This window comes from Rhynchophorus ferrugineus, unplaced genomic scaffold, assembly GCF_030347505.1.
Source record: "Rhynchophorus ferrugineus isolate W39M unplaced genomic scaffold, kcgeb_rfMv2 rfM2, whole genome shotgun sequence".
NCBI classification, from domain to species: domain Eukaryota; kingdom Metazoa; phylum Arthropoda; class Insecta; order Coleoptera; family Curculionidae; genus Rhynchophorus; species Rhynchophorus ferrugineus.
The window spans coordinates 52,852,041-52,861,820 of record NW_027472581.1 but is presented as its reverse complement, the minus strand read 5'-3'; the positions used below and the strand labels follow the sequence as shown (position 1 = coordinate 52,861,820).

At 31.1% G+C, this 9,780-nt stretch overlaps 1 long non-coding RNA gene across 1 annotated transcript; it reads left to right on the top strand.

Moving 5' to 3' along the window:
• Positions 1 to 8,298: 8,298 nt before the first annotated feature.
• Positions 8,299 to 8,979, top strand: LOC143191417 (uncharacterized). Its single transcript, XR_013004499.1, has 2 exons — positions 8,299 to 8,564; positions 8,774 to 8,979. It is a non-coding gene; the product is annotated as an uncharacterized LOC143191417 (long non-coding RNA).
• Positions 8,980 to 9,780: the final 801 nt, after the last annotated feature.

Genomic DNA, 9,780 nt, shown 5'->3' with positions numbered 1-9,780 from the left:
AAAAAATTCTTTAAAAAGTTATTGAACAAATATTTTTTAAAGATATAATCCAAAATAACAGTGAACTCAGGTCATAACGATGTATAATGTGTTGCCTATTACAGTTTTTAAATTCGTTTTAACACCAGACAATATTTTCCTTGTAATTTTATTGCAGTTAAAAAGAGATGTTCTCCTAAAGAAAGATGAAAACAATGTTCTTCGATGGGTTCGAACACGTAACTGAAACAGCCCATAAAATTCGTCTGGTTGTTAAATGTCTGCAAAATTCTTCAAAACATTATCGATAATTAGCAAGACGCTAATAAAAATAATGTAAAAACAACAAACATGGAAAAATGAACCATAAGTTTTTGCTCGGGTTTGAAAACTAAGTGTTAAAGAACTAGGAGAGACTTCAGTTATTTCTATGGAGACAATATATTTTGATAGTAAAAAAGATCACAAAAAATTAATGGCAAATAATGTAATTTAGAAATGGCTTGCATAACATAAGTTAAGGTTTGAAGATACTATGTTAAAAAATGAAGACTTTCAAATTGTTACTCGGTAACCATAAATGAAATATAATATTATTGCGTTTTATGTCATTTACTTTTATAGAAATAGGCCTAGAAAAAATACACAGTAGATCAGACGGCGCGAAAAATATGGCAACAAATTGTTGCGTATTCCTCGCTATCACTGCATGTTTAATCAAATCCAGTTATCATCGGGTGTGAAGAATTGCTACAATTGACATAAATATACGTACAGGTTAAGAAAGATGTATACGTAAGAATTGTCTGGATATGTGGAAAAGAAGATTGTCTACAATAACAACCTTCGTTTTGGATGAACCCAATTGGAGACACAGAAGAAGAAATTTGCAAGTGATCTAATATTGCCAATTATCAAGACAGGGTAATGAGAATGAAAACAACTTAAGGTAAGATATAATTAACAAAATAATTGTAGAAAATCGTATTGTAGAGCTTGAAAGATTTATGTGCATAGATATGTGTGGAATTGTTCAGAATATACATGAGCAAATGTATTAGAGATATTGAGTGATTAAATAGAATTTGTAAGTTAAATATATACGGGTGGTAATATAAGAAATTAGAGAGAAATACAATGATATCAAAATGACTTAGAAAGGGAACACAATAACGAATGAAACAAGAACTAACCATAAATAGGCAAATATGTTCTCTAACGAAAGTAAAATAAATTACTTCGACATACAATTGTTAATTAGAAGGATTAGGCCTCCAGGGGATATCACAAGTGGTTTAGCAAAGAGTTCAATATAAATAAAATATAGAATAAAACAACTCTATTGTGGCCAAAAAATTAACATTAGTTTAAATCTTTCGATAATATATGCATTAAATCTACCATGATGTAAAAATAAATTACATTTCATAACATTATTTTTGTTTCCTTACTTTTTTGTATTATAATATTGTTATATATTAAAGCCAAAATTAACTAAAAGTCATATATATTTTTATTCTAATTATTTTTTTATCTTATTAGAAAGCTTAATGAGTGGTATAATTTCGAAATAACAAATATAATTGCAAAACATCTGAGGAATAATATTCTACCATGCCTCAATCCTAATAACTATTCTGAGAGTATTGCAATGGTTAATCCTAGGGAAGTTTCATAAGAAATAATGCACCACTTTAATTTGAAAATAGCGTCAGGCTATAATCTTGTTACCGGATATTCTTTTAAAAAAACTCTAAAGAAAGCCCTTTATTAAATTTACCAAATTTTTTGACCAACAAATTTTACTATTTTATACTTGCATTCAGTTAAATATGAACAAGCTGCATGGAAAACAGCTGAAGTGATAATTGTAATAAAACCTGGTAAAAATCTAAGTGAAGTTGAATTATACCGCCCGATTTCATTATTACCAGTTTTGGCTTACCTGTTTGAGAAATTGATTGTGAAACGCCTGACCGTGTTAAACATGAAAAAATTTATCTGATTTAAAACCTATAACTGCTGGCGTGAAGGACGGGTATTGGGGCCAATGCTATATCCCCTTTACCTCAATGATCTTCCCACAACATTGTATAGCACAACAGTTACCTTTGCAATATACGCAGCAGAGACTGTAGAGCGATCAACCCAGAAATTCCAATCTTCTCTTGATATATGGATTAAAAAATGGCGAATAAAATTAAATGAAGTAAAATCTACAAACATTGAACTTATTGAACCTAAGAGGACTACGCCACAACTATTTGTAATTATTTATTAACGCCATGCAAATTCCATATACGAACAAAGCAAAATACCTTGGCATGACCTCGGATGCCAAGCTCATATGAAACGAGTATATAACGCAATGAACTAAACATCAAGTTTAGGAAAACATATTGGTTGCTTGGCCGAAACTCGGAAGTACAAACTTACAAGCTTATTTTATATGAGCAGATACCGAGACCAGTGTGGAGCTATGTTATTCCAATATCAAATATTCCAGTTCAATATATATATATATATATATATATATATATATATATATATATATATATATAAATCTTTAAAAAAGGATATTGTAATTTATAACTATAATTTAAAAGACATGTTTCTCCGTCAAATGGAAAAATCTCCATTGTTTGCTTAAAAGAGGACCGACGTGCATTGTACGGCATCGGCAGAAGAAAGAAATAAAGAATCTGCTGCCGCCGCCACCGTCTCCCTGGGACTTGATGTATGACGATAAAAACTGCCCCCTGCCCCACCTCGCAACCACCATCAAGTCGCCGCCCCTACGAGTTAGCCGTCCGAAGATAAATGCGTATATGTATTATTGTTTCCTGTTTCGCCGAAAGAAACTCCCTTAATTTGGCGTGTTACTTAGTTAGCGGGGGAGAGAAAGACGTCGACAATGGGATTTGTCACCGCCGAAATTAGCCCTAAGTGAATTCTTCGGGATGTCGTTTATCAAACGAGATCCGAAACTGGGGCGTTCTTTCTCGGTTTTAATTCGCCCCACATCAATCCCCTCAATTCTGTCGCCCCATTTTTTATTATTATTTCCCGTTAAAAACCATCTAATATATCTATTTAATTAAATCGTCCATCTAACCATTAAGTTGTTTCCTTTTTTAATAATCTAATATCTATGTTTTCTATTCTAGTGCATATAAAATTACCTTAATGATACAATCTTACCGAACCTGATTATTATAAAGTTTTTTATACACATTTTAAACTATCCTTTTTGCCAATTACGGTTTATCTGAACTGGGCTTGCTGTTTAACATGGGCTCCGAACCACAGTCCTCGGCATTAAGCCTACCGACTGGCCAGTGACAACTTAGAAATCATTCCAGAAGAAATCCGGCCTTGTATTGTGTACCCTTGATTTTTCAACAATCAGAATTATAAACAATCACAAACATAAATATAGGATCAGGTCCCAGCAGGATTCGAAAACATCGACTATTTCAACAACAGGAGGACCGTCATATCGATTTGACCAAAGCACCAACCAAAATATTTAGAATCAGTTCTATATTTAATATAGAGTACACCGCCTATAGATTCTACATCTGCAAAAATTGTTTAATGTGTATTATTTGGTTTATTAATAAACTCCTGATAATTTCAGATTTTAGAAATAGTTTCTGTTAAACAGCTGGATTTAACCCAATTTCGATATAACACCAATCAATATTGTATATCTCTATTGACTACTAATACTATTTTCAGTATAATTATCAGATCTTTCTACTAGAGCAATACTTTCTCCCTGTCTAAATCGCCTTCCTAAATGCTATAAAAAATGCAGTAGTAGTACTACACTCCCTCTATCGTCTACGACACTATCTAGTTGCTATTGTTTTGAAACAAGTAACTATCAATTATGTCAGCCTTTCAGAGTCTAAACTGCGATGGTTTCTCTACTCCTTAATAAATAGATGCAGATTGCCTAATCTATTGCTGTTTGATGGAAATTTCGAAAGGTAATATGTTTCTATCTAATCTTAGTACAAATAATTTATGTGCTGATAATCATAAGTTTCATTTCTCAATCAAAGCTACCTTTCTATTAATTGTAAATTGTATTTACGGTTTGTAAATCTCAACATATAAATCAGTACAAATGATATCTCCAAAACTAACCTTTATCTAATACCTAAATAATTAGCATGCTATTTAGTTTTCCGAAATGCTGCTTATACTTGCCCATGGTAATATACTGGTCTTACTGGTGATTGACTTATAATTTGCGTCTATCCATCTTTCAAAATGCGTGGCAAACAATACAAGAAACAAGTAAGGTAAAGTAAAGTAAACAAGTAAAGTTTGAAATGCTAGATTTTATATCCACACATATTTCATCTAACGTCGGATAAGACTACATTGTCAACATACCATACTCGATCAAAATCTTGAGCTCTCGGTCTTACTATAAATTATAATAAAATTGAAAAATGAAACTCTCCTTTGTTAATTGTAGAGACATACTTATAATTCATTCTATAACTATTAGTAATCAATCAAATTTGATATTATAAAATGTTAATTAGTCACAAAACCTAGAAATATGAAAAAGCAATTTAAATGAGTACACCTGTAACCATGATGTCAATGTGTATCTGTCACTTGAGGACCGCAGGTAAAAAGTAGACATATTTTTGTCCTACTTTCGATTTGAAATGTTGTAAAACATCTAGTTTTCTACATTAGCTTTTTTCTATTTTTGAGTATAATTTTAAGGAAATTTGTTGTTATAACGTTGAATTTGTAGCATTTAAGATAAATATTATTTGTTTAAATGCACAAACATAATAATAATGTCATTTTAAAGGACGCGAAGTTTGAAATAAAATTAATTATTTTCGGTTTAACCAGAAACGATTAAATTAAACAATGATAAACTTCAAGAAACCTCTTATGAGCTCCTACATCAAGGTTCTGAACAGGATGGTATATATTTCAGACCGACCACATGATTTTGGCCCTAAGTGTGCAAGGTCATCGCTTAACCAGAATGCAATTTCTAATAAGCAATATAAATGTAATTAATAATAAGTCTTTCTTTAAAATTTCCACCGATAATTGCATCGAACTACATAATATATGTATATTCTAAATATTGGCAGTAGAATTATTAATTGCACAGCTCACATTAGAATCTTAAAGAGTTAATGTTAGGTCTTAGAGAATAGAGAAATAATGGGAAGTAAGTAGAAATATAATATTTATTTTTAAAGAAATAAATTGAGAGGTTTTGAAACTGAAAATTATAATACAGATTATTAAGTAAGTAAGGTAACTCCAAAAAGGCTAGGAACTATGTATAAACAGTCTTTTCAAAGTTTTTTGTATATACGCCATCAAGATGTTTAATGCCTGTCTCAGTTTGTAAATTCGTTTCTTGAAGAATCTTCTTCTGAAGAATCAGACAATATATTCCTTCTCATTTTATTCTAGTTAAAAAGACACAAAATGCTGTCTGATTAGTTCGGACACGTAAACAAATGAGCCTGTCATAGTCTTCGGTTGTCAGACATGCAAAATTCTTGAGAACAATAGTGATAAGAGGTGATTACTCCATTGATTGTTATAAACTATTGTGTCTGTATAATTAATTATAGTTTTTAGATGCACTATAATGTTAAAATGAATTATATTTGGTAACGCTTTTGTTCAATTATTTTATTTAGATTAGAATTTTGTTGTATATCAAAGCAAATCAGAGTTGATGTAACAACATCTCAACGTTTTGACATCACAAATTTAGATGATGTATGTACAAAATAACTTTGAATAGACTATATAAAGTGATATCGCAAGCTAGAATTGTTATATATAATGATTCTGCTATTATTTTATATTATCTACAGGTTATTTAACGGTACCAGGAACCTATTTTCATTCGTTTGTGTGCAAAGATAACTCTAGATGTTTTATTTATTGCCAAAAAAATAATCTCAAAATTTGAAAACGGTTAATTGTGTACAACATCCTCAGTAAAGGCAATGTAATAAAAAAATAATAATTAAATGTTGTTATGGAGGATGAAATAAATATGATTGCAAACCGCAAAAATGAAATATATTGCATGTAATATAAATATATATATATATATACATAAAATGTAATTACTATATTCAATGAATCAAAATCTTCTGTTCTAAAATATATTCTTTTATTATATTTTAAAGTCTCCTTTTACCAACTGTGGTTTTAGCTGGACGGGACCTACAGTTTAACGTAGGCTCCAAACCACGGTCCTCAGCATTAAGCCTACCGACTGGCGAGTGGCCAATTTTAAAAATAATCCCAGAAGACATCTGGTCTTACCCAGGCTGGTTACCGGCGTGACTGGGATCATTTTCGTTGCCGGATTTTACACTCTCGCCTAGGAAAATCACAAATTTTAAACAATCACAGACATAAATTTACGACCATGCCCCAGCAGGATTCGAACCCGCGGCTGTCGCAACAGTAGGAGGACCGTCCTATCGCCTTGCGCCACCAAGCTGGCTTTATATATATTCTAAACAAATGAACTTTTAACTTACAGTATTTGCTTAAAATAACAATGTGCGATTAGAAAATAAGTTGTTGGTGATCAGGCTGGATATTGTTCTTTATGTATTTTAAAAATGTCTTATACCAATGTTACCCAGTATTTAAATAAAATATTTGATTCAAATCTCATTTTTTAATATCCTTTTGTAGTAAATTAACACGCCTGGCGCGCCCTCACGTGGTTTAGACTAATAAAACCTGGCTACAACTTTATACATGAGAGATCGCTTTCTATGTCTATATATTCTATGATTCTATTTTAAAGTCTCAGTCAAATGGGTCTTGTTCTTTTGATATCTAATGTAAAATTCATTATCTACTGAGCTTGTGGTTTCTCAATTTTTTTTTAAATTTAAATTCAATTATGTAATAGAGTATCATTTCTAAGGATAATACGCATTCATATATCTTATTAGAGACTGGTCAAATAGTTTGGATTGGATTGACTGGACTTGGACTGGACTAAAACTTTAATATAAACTAATATTTGCTTTTAAGAATATGCAAATATTAAGTAATTATTTTCTTTGTTCAGTAAAATCGAATCATAAGAAAATTTTGACGTTTTATTTAAAGGTTAAAACTTGGATGGTTTTATATATATGGTTATCAAAATTATGATTAATAACTTTGCACAAATAAATAGCAATTACAGTGGTCCGCCCACATTATTCTGTTAGACCGAATCCGATAATGTGGCGAGAATAAGGGAACTGTCGCTTTTCGCCGACAATTCGTCATCTCCATTATGAGTCGTCTCGTCGGAACAGAAAAATATTTACGTTACGTTAGACCCGAATGGACTGCGCTATTCATCCACCCAAATATTAATATTTATACGGACATAAATCACTTTTAATATATAATGTATACGGCACGTTACGGAGCGATTTTAAGCCGATACATTGGGAGGGTAAATTGGAGGTTTTTCTCGGTTTTAGAACAGATTAGGGGCCCTAGGCGGAACTAACAGCAAATAAACAAGTCCTCAACGAAATACTGGAAACGGTTTGATTTCAGAGCGAATAGTCTATTTAAAACAGTAGTGATACACGTGATTAATACGTGATTGTCGAAAGTTGTAAATTTGTTTTACACTCAGACAATATTATCCTTGTCATTTTATTCTATTTAAAAAGAGATAGAATGCTGTTAGAGAAGTTCAAACCATCAACTGAAAGAGCCTACAAAAATTTTCCGTTTGTCAGACGTCTGCTAAGTTCTTCAAAATATTATAATTACAGGTTATATATAACCGATAAACATTGTTTTAACGCTTTGTTTTAATAAATGGAAAATCGCCGGGGTTTTAATTGAAAATATTTTTTTGCACGTTGCAGCTGCAGTGAATATTAATACGGATGCGGTCACTAAGATATTCCAAAAAATTAAAAACATTATAACCTTAAATTCTCTAAAAAGAAACTGTGTTTATGCGAAACAGATGGCGAATCAAGATCAGCTTGATGTTAGCTGTGTCAGAGATCAAATATACAAAATGTATAAAGCAGTAAGTAGTTTTTTTCAGTCGAAACATAATTTAATACAATTATTTCAGAGAAAATTGTTAGTCTGGAAAGTATCCCTAAAAAGCCAAAACATATAAAGCTATTTGAGGGATGTAGAACATCCCTTCATACGCTGTTAGGTAATATAGTCTTCCTCCCTATCACTGCATATTAAATCCAATTGACTTGAGGTATTGCAAAGAATTATTGCAATAGAATATTCAGGTCGAGAAGGATATTCAAACCAGAACTGTCTGAATTTATGGAAAGAGGCATTAAAATAACACCTTCGGTTTGTGTGGCTCGATCAGACATATTGAAGATGTATTTGACAAATGATAAAATCTTGAGCAAGTTTTTGATAGATTGGAAATAAACAGCTTAGTTATTAACTTGATTAGTATTTCTGAAAACGACAGTGATTGAATAAAACTTTGAGTGTTGGTTTATGATTCATTGCTAACAATTACCAAGACAGGGTGATGAAAGAGGAAACAACTGAAGGTCAGTTAATATACTTTAATTCTAGGAAATTGTATATATATATATATATATATATATATATATATATATATATATATATATATATATATATATATATAGAGTGTGGAAAATTTATGAGCATGTGTGTTATCGTTCATACGAATATCGAATATACATGAACGTTTGGTTAAAATTTATGAGGGGAGAAATAATAACTAATTGTTTTGCAGATATGGCAAGTGCTTTAAGGAGAATACAGTGATTAAATGTAGTTTTATCAAGAAAGATGTATACAGGTAGTAACAGGATAGACAGATAACAGGATACAGGTAGAAAATTATAGTAATATCATAATTACTTTATAAGGAAACATTAAGTTCTTCGATAACATCTGCATTAGATGTACTATAATGTTAAAATAAATTATAATAGATAACATTTTTGTTTCATTATTTTATTTAGATTAGAAATTTGTTATATGTCAGAGGCAAAATGTACTAAAACTCAGAGTTGCTGCGACAACATTGCAACGTTTTGACAGGTCACATGTGTCACTACTGTTTTGGATAGTCTATATCCATAAATTCTAAATTTTGTTGGACATAATTTTTACAATACATTACATAAATTTACATAACATTTACAAAACAAAACAAAATTTAGTAGCTCAATGGTCAAAGCAACGCAATAATCCTCGCTGTAAAATTTTTGAGATCTGAGAAATCCGCCGTCCTAAAATATTTATAAAGGGTGTCAATGAAAAATTTCGTATTTTATATTTGGATTGCGATCAATATTAGCTGACAACTAAGTATTAATTAAAGAAGTGTAGGTCCCTTGAAAGTTTCAACGCCAGTTATAATATTTAACAAATTATTGTGATAATTTATGTACAATTATTTTGAATATAGAATAATATTTTCTTCTTACTTTAGCATTATTAATATATTTATTTCTTCACCTCAACACTTCATTATTCCCTTGTTTCAATTCAAAGTATTGGCTATTTGTTTCTATAAATCTTGCTCATCTTTTGGGCAATCTATGCATGTCATCCCAAACAAAACTGTTTGTCCTCTGAGCAGCATCATCTATTGATCAATTTTCTAACATCTTCGAAATTGGCGAAGAATTGCCCTGCAAGCGCCTGTCCCACTGACGCGAAAAGTTGGAAGTGGGACAGGACAAGGCCTGGATAGTACGGCGGGTGCGGTAATATATCCCATCAAGTACTTTC